The sequence below is a fragment of the Anolis sagrei genome, chromosome 4, assembly GCF_037176765.1.
Source record: "Anolis sagrei isolate rAnoSag1 chromosome 4, rAnoSag1.mat, whole genome shotgun sequence".
NCBI lineage: Eukaryota > Metazoa > Chordata > Lepidosauria > Squamata > Dactyloidae > Anolis > Anolis sagrei.
Genome location: NC_090024.1, coordinates 191,595,652 through 191,607,594, shown reverse-complemented (window position 1 = coordinate 191,607,594; position 11,943 = coordinate 191,595,652).

The window sequence follows — 11,943 nt, the reverse complement described above, 5'->3', positions numbered from 1 at the left end:
TCGGAGTCCACACTCAGATAATGAGGAATTTTCTGCATTGATATACTAGACTATAAGGCTGTGTGGACGGGCCCTAAGATTTCAATCTAGGATTTACTACCACAGTACTATATTAGATTTACTTCTGTCTAAACCATTATGCTACGTGCGTATAAACAAAAGAACAGGAGAAATGTAGGCCATTATTCATCTTCAGCCTTCAGTTCTTGAGTCTCCCACTTCTTAATTTAAAACCTCAGTAAATCCACTTGTGCATCTAGCAACCAATGATGAACCTTCCAAACATTTTGCCTGATCCTTTACACACTTCCAGGCATGTAGCCGGGGGGGGGGGGGGGGGGCTCGGAGGGCTTCAGCCCCCCCCCCCCCGAAATTTTCATGGTGGTTCGCGAAAAGGCCTTATTGGTGCATTATTTAAACTGTTATGTTTATTCATATCATGATCTGATCACCATACTCAATATATCCCATATGCATGGGGGTATTGGGGTAATGATACAAAAGGTTTGCTAGGGTAGACCCTCTTTCACTCAGACTCAGCCCCCCCCCCGAAACTCAGCCCCCCCCCCCGAAACCCCCCCTGAAAAAAATTCAGCCCCCCCCCCCCCCGAAACGAAATCCTGGCTACGGGCCTGCACACTTCTTTAAGATGTAGTTGCCATTTAATTCAATGGACTCACTTCCAAGTAAGTGATTGCATAGGGCACAGGATAACCTTAACTTGGAATTTTATTTTTATTTTTGCCATATCTTTTACATTTCCACACATACATTTTCAGCAGCCCACCAGCCCCGACAGTAGAGAAGAACTGCCATTCTGTCCTGACCTAACTTATTCAGTAAGCCAGAGCACAAAAAAAAAAAATTGAAAAAGGCATTCATTGCCAGTGTCAATATGAGAATATTTTCTGTATTTCCAAGATAGTTGAAAGAAGCAGAACTGGCAGGAAGGAGTCTGCACGGATGAAAACTTTCAGACAAGCCAGCCAGGAAGCACGAGGCCTGTTATCCATAGTCCTGCAGGGAACTATCTGCAGAGTCTGAAGTCAATTAGTGTTGTTTCTATTCTTCTCCTTGAAATCCTCCAGATTTGAAATTGTTTGTTCCAGCTGCTTCCTGGTTTCATCTATGTCTATTATATCTGTATTGTTTATACATCATGTTCAAACAGGAATCTTATTGTAGAAATTATGAGATCTTTCTCTTCTTCTAAAGGAAAACATTTCCACTGAATATCTGTGAATGTCAACTCATATTTTAAAAAAGTATGCAGATATATATATATATATATATATATATATATATATATATACTTGCTTTCTCTACAAAAAAAGCACTTGGAAGAGAGGGGGACCATGAGATATGTGTTCAAAATGCATAAGATGGGAAGCTTTAGACCTTGAGTTTGAATCTGCCCTCCTGGGCCCAGTCTATTTTCTGAGTGGCCATGTTCCCTTTCTCATGACACCTTGGTTAATTTGATTGTTTTAACTAGTTATAACTGTTGTCATTATATTGTATTTTGTATATTGTATTAAGTGAACTGTTGGGCATCGAATTGTGCCTTTTGTAAGCCGCCCTGAGTCCCCCCTAGGGGGTTGAGAAGGGCGGGGTAGAAGCACTCCAAATAAATAAATAAATAAATAGGTTGGTTGTTTCCTAGCTTTTGCACACATTTTATCTCATTTGTCATAGATTGAAATGTGTTAATTGTAAAGAAGGTTGCTTTGAGCTAAATTATGCTGCTATTTTGAGCCCCCCTGTTACACTCTTGGCCAAACCCATGTAATGTAGCTTCCCACAAATATACATGAAACAGTGGTTTCAGAGCCCAGTGTTGAATAGTTGGCAACTGCAGAGAAGCTGGCACCATTTATATTGTTGATGAAGCCCTTGAGTGCTGCATATTATCTAAATGTCTCTCTTCTCCCTCACTTTTCACCTTTCTTCTTAGCTGGCATCAAAGTGTTAAAGTAGTTTAAAGAGGTAGCTTTCAACTTCCCAATTCCATTCTCTAAAGTTTAGTGGCAAAGGGGTTTGCCTTTTATTGCTTCCTCATACTCCTTTCCCTAAGGTGGAGTGGGAAACTACCTCTACTGCCAAAAAATGTGGAGTGCATCTCTTCTTTACGAGATAATTTAAAGAGGTAATGTCCAGATTGCAACTTGGCATCTTTCACAATAGAACATCCCTCCCTACACACATATACACACATGCACATAAGCTGTGATAGCAAAGTTATTACCTTTAAGTACAGCGATACTGGTAGTGTTGTTATAAATAAGTTGAAGGGACACAACAACATCTGTAGGGCTTTGATAGAGCCATGACCAAATCTGTTCTCCTTGGGTTATGTTCGTTTCTCAATATTGAAATGCATTTGCTTCATACTCAATTTCCTGTAACTAAGTTGGCTACAACTTCAGTAAATAAGAAAATGAAGGCAGTGATGAATAGGCTGAGCTCCAAATCAGAAGTCAAATGTTGGGGCCAAGATAAGAAGTGGAATAAATTGGTACAGAACTGAATGTGGGGGAGTCAATTGGAAGCTGTATATCTTGTAACCATCCTGTTGTGTCAGAGAAAAGAGTCGGTTTACTGGGGAAATAAGTCCTTTATATCACTGCATCTATTAAAACAGCTGAAATGGTTCTCCCTTTGCAACTTTCTGTATGTTGAAAGATAGAATGTGGCCAGGCCTTATATCTCTTCTCTGCCCTGTATGATGATGTATATTGTGTCACTTGCAAAGGCCACTGAGCTTTTCCTCATGAAGGCCATTAAAAGCAAAGTCCCTCCTTACAATGTTCTGTGCAATGCACAGTATGGACCTCCTTCTCTATATTGCAAGATAAAAAGGGTTTGCATCACAGAACCATTGCATGGTAAACCATGTGCAAATAGGAAGTAAACAGAGTAGCCCACATGAAGAACAATTCCAAACAAGTGTTTCATATATAGTCTCATCTGAAACTACCTGATTTACAGCACTTAATGGACAAGACAGAGGTCCTACTGGTCAGTCGCAAGGCCGAACAGGGTATAGGGTTACAGCCTGTGTTAGACGGGGTTACACTCCCCCTGAAGACGCAGGTTCGTAGCTTGGGAGTGATCCTGGACTCATCGCTGAGCCTGGAACCCCAGGTCTCAGCGGTGGCCGGGAGAGCTTTCGCACAATTAAAACTTGTGCGCCAGCTGCGCCCGTACCTTGGGAAGTCTGATCTGGCCACGGTGGTCCATGCTCTTGTCACATCCCGGTTGGATTACTGCAACGCACTCTACGTGGGTTTGCCTTTGAAGACTGCTCAGAAACTGCAACTAGTCCAGCGAGAAGCAGCCAGATTGCTCACCGGAGCAGCGTACAGGGAGCATACCACCCCCCTGTTGCGCCAGCTCCACTGGCTGCCGATCCAATTCCGAGCACAATTCAAAGTGCTGGTTTTGACCTACAAAACCCTATACGGTTCCGGCCCAGTGTATTTGTCCGAACGGATCTCCCTCTACATCCCACCTCGAAGCTTAAGATCTTCTGGGGAGGCCCTGCTCTCGACCCCGCCACTCTCACAAGTGAGGTTGGCGGGGACAAGGAGCAGGGCCTTCTCGGTGGTGGCCCCCCACCTGTGGAACTCACTCCCCGGGGAGATTAGATCGGCGACCTCCCTCCTGGCATTCAGGAAAAAACTAAAGACCTGGGTTTGGGACCAAGCCTTTGGACTCGCTGGCAGTTAAATTAAGGATCTGACAACAGACAAGGACAATGGAGTGGAATGGATATATGGACTCTGTACCCGAGCATGAGACTGTCTTAATATTTTATTATGCGCTGATGTTTTTAATTCTAATTGTTGAATTGCTTATTGCTTTTTGTATTTGTATTACTGTCAATTGTTAGGCATTTAATTATGCCTCCTCTGTAAGCCGCCCTGAGTCCCCCCCGGGGTGAGAAGGGCGGGGTATAAGTAAATGAAATAAATAAAAATAAATAAGGTGGGTTATAATTTTATTTTGGTTCATCTTTAATAAGAATTTACCAGAACTTAGTTGATTCTTATTTAGGATGGAAAAAATAGATTTAAAAAATATATTGAATTTGGGAGAAACCAAATCTGACTCACTTTCTCATGTAGGTCTTTGGGTACTTAACTCTATGAAATCTTTGAATACTTGTGTAATTCATCTTAGACCTGAATTAGTAATATCACCTTTTTGTGTGTCTTTTAACACCTACATGCAAGAATGTACATGTCCCTCCTCTTAATTGAAATACTTCTAATTTGACTAGTTGACATGGAGAATAATTTTTTAAGCATTTGCAAACTTTCTCAAATTTTGTCATATTCAGGTCAGGATGAAAACAGTGATACAGCGTATATGATACATTCGGCATACAAATTAAACAGATACAGTGATGAAATGCACCCTTGTCTGACACTCCTTGCTATTTGGAAACCTTTCTGTTTTTCCATATTCTGGCCTCATTTTTCATTTCATTTCATTTTTTTCATTTCCTGAGTAAAGCACTGTGTAATTATCTGACTCAAAATGTCCCATTCCCTTCCACTTCAACTCACTCCAAGCATTGCAATGTTTATATATTACATGTTTTGTTTTATTATGTCTAGCTTCCCCTGATTCAAGCATCACGTTCCTATACTATATGTTGTGCAGCTTCAGACTTTCCATTTATCTCTGAGCATGTCAACAGCTGAACATCCTTTCAGCTTGAGTCCAGTTGTATCAACAGCCACAGTGCTACTTGTAGTTGGCCTCTGTGGTGTCCCACAGATGACACCTGGGAGTTTCATCTTCTGGCTCTACCTTTTGTTTCATTTTGGATTGTCTTATCATAGGGTTTTTGTGGTTTAGCATGTCTCCTTTTTGGCAGTACCAGTGAGTCATAGTTATAGAGCTACTGCTGTTGTCTCTGAGAAACATGGAGGTAAAATACTGACAATGTTATCAAAATGTGACTTAAAAGGTAATCCCTGCAGCACACTGAAGTACCTCACATTTTAGAGATTCACTGCAGCAGTTGTTAATCCTTAAAGTTCAGAAATATAGAGTGATTGAGCATTTATTGTTTTCATTCACATACCAATGGTTGCACTTCATCCTGGACATAAGCAACTATTGGGGTGCCACAGGGGTCTGTCCTGGACTCTGTGTTGTTCAGCAACATTGTAAATAGAGAACATTTTTCACATTACTTTATTCACATTCCTCAGGGATGGGGCTATGCTAGACATAGGAAGGTAGTGCATATGGACTGCTGACCAGTAGGAATGCTTTGGTGTTCAATGCCTAATACTTCCATCCCTGCCACAGCACTGCCAGACTGGAGATGACCTGGTTCCACACTTTCCCCTCCTCGGGTAAGTACTCAGACCACATGTACAGACTCATGCATATTCAGAGTGTAGTAAATAAACCCTGAGAAATTTCTGCAAAGGTTCTCTTGCCATTGGCAATAACATGTCTTAGACAGACCAGACTCCTTAATCCATATCCACACTGAGATTTTTAAAGGGAGTTTTTACTGAATAAGACTCAAGACATACACAATGATTGCATTGGGGAATGACAAATATTATGGTAGAGTTTCATGAATGATAAACATTAAATGCTTAACAGAGTGTAGTTACTTCAGAAAAGGGAAATATTTACTGAAATAGAAAGCCAACAAGACTGACGGGTTTCGGTGACATGATCTGAAGTGCAAGGGTTGCTAGGAGGAGAAGGGAATGAGATGATTTTCCCCAATAAGAACTTCCCCTAAGCTACATTGACATCAAAACCAAAGTATGTAGGGCATTTGTTAAGTGAGAAACAAAATTTTACATTTTTGAATGACAGAAATTAACTCACTGGTTCCATTTGAGTTCCTTAGGCCCCTTCTACACTGCCATATAAAATCCAGATTATCTGCTTTGAATTGGATTATATGGCAGTGTAGACTCATATAATCCAGTTCAAAGCAGATAATGTGAATTATTTCTTTTGATAATCTGGATTATATGGCAGTGTAGAAGGAGCCCTAAAGAGAAGCTGAGGTGTTTTGTACTTTGGGTTGTAGTGCTGCAAAGAAGAGGAAGGAAGACTAACTGAAACTCTCTAAACCTGAGACAGGACTTTAAGAGAGATGTAAGCTAATGAGAACATCTGGCTAAAACAATGGATTATGGAGAAAATCTGCAAGAGAGAAATTTCAGTCAATCTTGGAGTTCTTGTCTTCGGTGATTTCAGCTTAAAAGGAATAAGGCAGCGTTTCTGTGATCCTTTAGCAAGAGATCGCCAGAAAGAAAGGCTGAGACCTACTATCTGGAAATCAGAACTCCTTTCAACGAAGAAGCTTCTCCTTAAATGCTTTCCTTTAATGGAGGTCTTCTTTCTATCTTTCCTATTAAAGTCCAACATGATCAAAAATATATTTGCCTGCTAAAAACAGACAATACAAAGGGAGCTAGTTTAATTTGCCAGGGAAGGGGTATTATTTAGTCTAGAATCAACCACAAAGAAGTCTCTCTCTTGTGCAGCCACCAAGCAGAACTCTGAAAGTGGTAGAAGAAAGGGAAACTTCTCTTCCACAAATCTCAAAACCAGGCAAGCTCATATGGGCGGAAAAAGTCACAATTTTGTGAGCAAAATTATGTGTGTATGTGAGGGGAACTTTCAACTTTATTATCCAAGTGCTTAAAAGTGAACAGTAATAAACTAAACTAAAGCATATCCTCTAGCCATTCAGATTTGGCAGGGACAGTCCCAATTAATCCTCTGTCATCCCACATTTCTTGCTGCTTTTAAAATACCCCAGTTTCTCTCTCCTCTACTTTCTGCTTCCATCCTCTGCTCACTTCAGTTGCTGCAAACTGAATTCAAGATAGAAAAGTAGTTTGCACTCAATTAGTTCAGTAGGGGGAGTAGAGTGGGGTCATATAAAAGTTGTGCTAGTTCTCTTAGCCATAATCATTTTTGCCATTTGACCACATGCAGAGGTTACTTGGACATACAGGAAGACCTAAGGAATAGAGGCTCAATCTGCCCATTCTTATATTTCATGGCTTTTTGAAGAAGCAGGAAAAACAGTATTAGTTTTACCGTTTCTAGGAAGTTCAAACGCTCCTAATTCCCATAGCATTTCAAAGCGATTTGGGTGGTCAAACTCTTTGAAGAAGGCCTTAGAGCAAAAAGTGCAGTTATCGCTCGGATTTACTGACATTTGGGCCATTCTATTTTCAGCAACAAAGTTTTTTTAAAAAAGAAAACTCCTAATAACAACAGTTATGTCTTGAAGCTGTAAAATATCACAAGCATTTGGATGCTGGCAGAATACTGTGGCCTTGAATTCTGCTGCTCATCCTGAGACAAGTTCATTGGGAATGGGATGGAATTTAAGAGAGCCTGGGACCAATCCATCCAGTTGTGTAGATAAACAATAATACCAGGAGATTGTTCTCAAGCAAGGGTTTTCAAAAACATTTTGACATTCTAAAACAGTAAGAATTATAATTGTGATGCAGATGATAAGGATTACTTGCTTCCAAGAAGCAAAAACAGTATTGATAAAAATAATAAAGAATCTTGTGGCACTCTAAACAGTGGCAAGCTTTAACTTGCAATTAAGTGCAAGCTACTGTCCACAAAACTTATGCCAAATAAAACATGTCAATCTTCAAGGGGCTACAAAATTTTCTTGGTTTTGCTGTATCACACTAATATTGCTATCGTTTTCTGCAAAAAGCATTGCAAAAGAAGATGGCTGAATCAGACAAAAGGTCATTTATTTTCAATTTTTGTTACTGTGGCATTAAACATGGGGAGGGAATGTTTTTGATGATACAGAATGGATACAAACATCCATTCAGATACCCAAGATGATGACCCTGGAGTGCTTTAAAACACTTTTGAGAGGATTGTTGTGGTCAGGACAATACTGGCCTTCAGTTATTCCATTTTCGACAGACCCAGTTGAAACATTGCAGACACCATGATACCTGAGATGGCTGGTAATTACGCCAAGCCCAAATCAGCTACTCTGAATACCCTGAAGATAAGTATAGGCAGTGCCTGAAAGATCTGAAGTGGAAGCCATGATTCCACGCTTGCATCTTCGAGTAGCATATTCAAGCTAACTCTTCATTGGCTAAAGGACTCTAGTGGAAGTATTGGTTTGGAGTTGGGTCCAATGCTATCAATTCAAATCACTACGTGCTGTTGTAGGTCTCATGGAAGTTTTCATGTGGCTAGAATAGGCTGAGAACCTTTGGTGGTCATTTTATTGCTATCCCAAGCCTAATGACATCCAGACTCCAAAGAGTACTCAGCCCCAGAAGTACAGGCATTTCATATCGCAGGCAGAAATACCAAAGGAGCCAAGGCATTGCCTGGCCCCAAACAGATATGGGAAGAACAGAAGTGTCAATATCTTGAGATTCAATTAGAAAACCATTTTTGTAATGGTTTGCTCCCTTTTAATCAGTGTTCCAGACCAACCACCTTTCCTTTCTTTTCCTTATCTGGTTATAGAATCTTTTATAATCCTAAATAATAATCACTAAAATGCTTTTAACAATTTTCAGGATTTTAGAGAAGGAGGTGATCATGATAATAAAAATTGTACTGGGAAATCCTACTTGTGCCTTCAGAAGTAAAGCTCTATTGAGTTAATGGGATTTAGACTTTAAAATCATAATAATGTAAGCACATTCTACCTAGAATTTCAAGGTGAATTCTTGGTAGAAAAATGAGAAAAGCATGGGAATGGAAGGAGAAGGATGATGATGGGTGTTCCTAGAATCAAAGAGATATATATAAAAAGAAAGAATATGAGATTGTTTAAAAAAATTACCTTTGTGTAATTCAATCCCTCCCCAGCCCTATCTATCTTCTTGCTTCTGTACTCTGTCCTGCACCTTCCTCCCCCCTCTTAAATATTATATATATTTTTTACAAAAAAAATAACCCCTTTCTTCTTGTTCACCTTTTTGACTGACTCATTTATTCCTCTCTCCTGCCCTACCTTCTGGCTTATGTACTCCTGCATGAGTTCACCTGGCTTCACAACAATATAGAAATGCAAAAGCTTAGGGACAATATTCATTTTTATTTGTAAAAAAAAAACTTTTTAAAATTCCTATAAATTGGATCTTTACAAAAGTCGGCGGGAATAATGCCTTGCTTCTGCTTTTATACTGTTGCTATGGAGAAATTCCAAGGGAAACCTTTTTGGATTTTTTTGTAAAGATGTTATTTCTAGAAAATTTATTTGTAAAGATGTTATTTCCTAAAAATTAGTGGATGTCCCAAAAATTCTGAAACTTGGCTGGCTTGCAGTGGTAAATGTGTACTCCGGGTGTGGCCATTATCACCCCAATAGCTCTAAAATTGATGGAAAAGGGAGCCTTGGAAGTTGCCACCAATGGGCCGGATCTTCCCAGAAATGGAACTTTCAGGTGATGGATTGGTAAATGATAATTTCCCCCTCCTGAACATGGGTAGTTCCCAAAAAAAAAGGAACAGAGGCACTCCAAAATCAGACACCAAAAACAACACAGGGTTTACCCAAATTGCACACTCCTAGTGATTACTGATAGGTGTGATCAATGTAAATGCCACCAGAACCTTTCTCAGTTGATTGATCTTGAAGAGTTCCCTCTGACCTTGGCAGGTGATCCTGTTGAACTCTGACTAATCTCTGGAATAGAGAAATAGTTAGAATGGTGGACATAATTGCTCCTGAGCATTCTATTCCAAGGAATATAAAGCTAAATGAACACTTGATTCAGTGGGGAGTTGGTAGTAAGGAAACAAGAAAGATGGAGGCTAGGGTTTTGATGGCAGGAAACACAGAGCAAATCCATTTATTTATTTTACTTTATTTGTATACCACTGTTCTCAGCCCTTAGGCGACTCACAGCGGTTACAGATATAGACGGTAACCCATTGGCATGCCAATCCATGGTGTTAGTGGCAGCAAAGAAATAATTCTTCTCTGCCACCATTGTACAGTCTTGTCAGGTGCAACTGCCTTGAATGGTCAGGGGCCTCTTACATTCTGTCATATAGGAGCATTTTGTAGGCAAGTCAATATTCCACTGTGAAAAGTTTGTATGGCACTGTGCAAATGAATTCACTTGGATCTGCTCTTGGAACTTCAATGCTATAGTTATTACAGGTCCAATGGGTGCAATTTTGACTTCTGTTTGTCCCAGGTTAATATAAATGTTTCAGTATGTGCATCCTGGGGATGAAGGACAAGATCCTTGGAAAGCTGAGTGGAGAACAGGAGTAGTGAATGTCTCAGGCCCTTTCCACATTACGCTTATATCCCAGGATCTGATCCCAGATTATCTGTCAACGAAGACTCATATAATCCAGTTTAAAGCAGATTATCTGCTATCAGATCTTGGGCTATAGGGCAGTGTAGAGGGGGCCTTAGTGCAGTAAAACAGAGTTCCATACTGCCCAAAAGAAGCTCCTATTAAAAGGAAAACCTCCCTGAATGCTGACTAACATGGATAACTATCAGCCAGTCTCCAATATTCCTTTCTGGGGCAAGGTTCTGGACTTCTGATAGCCTCCCAGCTCCAAGAGTTCCTGGATAAAATGGATTATGTGGATTTTTTTTTATTGTACCACAGCTTCCAGCCCTCATGCTGTCTCTGAGTTTCTGGAGTTGTAATAATAATAATAAATAAACTTTTTTCAAGCTCTGGTTGCTGTTAACTGGTTTACATCTTACTTCTTCCCCCCAAGAAATAATCTGCCATATGTGCATGAAACTGTGTAATCTTGTTAGCAGGTTTTTCTTAGTCTGCATTTATTCTCCCTCCTTGCTCTATTCCAGAAGAAATATATAATCCATTGCATTTAACTTGTTGAAGGTGAGAGGAAATTCCTTCAAAGCCACTTATTTTCCTTCAAGTTGACTTTGATGTATGGTGTCTCTGCATGAGAAACCTTCAATAGCCCCAGTTATCAACAGCCCTGCCCCAAGGCACTAGGTTAGTATTTTCTGAATGCTGAGATTTGAGGGTATGCTTCCATCAAATTATTGTAATGGCCTTTGTTGCTCTTAATGGCCAAAGGGCTACTCATGCACACATAGCTTGAAAAGAGAGTTAGTGTGGTCTAGTACTTTGAGAGTCTGATTTACAGTTCTGGGAGACCAGGTTTAAATCCCCACTTGGCCATGAAAAATCACAAAGTGACCTTCGGCAAGTCATTCTTTCAGCTTCAAAGGAAGGCAAAGGCAAACCCCTCTGAACAAATCTCATGATAGTTCCAAAGTAGTATTGTCATAAGTCAGAAATTACTTAAACTCACACAACAACATTTGAAATGCAGTGGAAGGCAAAAACAAATGAACATTTCAAGAATACAACACATTGCATAAGGATTCAAATCAGAAAGTTGAGGAGGAACATCATATATAGTTTGCAGGAGCATCAAAACAATTCCTGGAACACTTTATTATGGATTAAATTAAGTAACCCACAGGGAGATAATTTCTTCAAAATAAAATAAGATGTTCTTTGAGTTTCCTTAGCAAAGACAAAACAAATAATGGTTGAGTTGATGTTGGTCAATCCCATCTCTGTGGGGTGCAAGAAGATCAAAGAAGACAATACTCTGTGTGTGTGCATGCATTTGTTTTGGTTTTTTTACTTTTATGTTTTGCAAGGAAAGATGTCTATAATAAGCCCCTGAAAACTTAATGTCTAGTGCTGCTGCCAGGGGCTAACAAGGGAAGAGAACGCACAGTGGCCAGGGGTAAACTGCCTACAGAGGCAGCCAGAACCAGTCCAAAGGTACTTGAGGGAGCTGTGTGTATGGCTGGTTGTGGACCTGAAATGTACAGGTCTGTCGGGAGAGGTGCCTCGCACTTTGAAAGCCTTGCTGTCACAGATCATCACAGATAAGTAGCATTTGTTACAAAGAAAGATC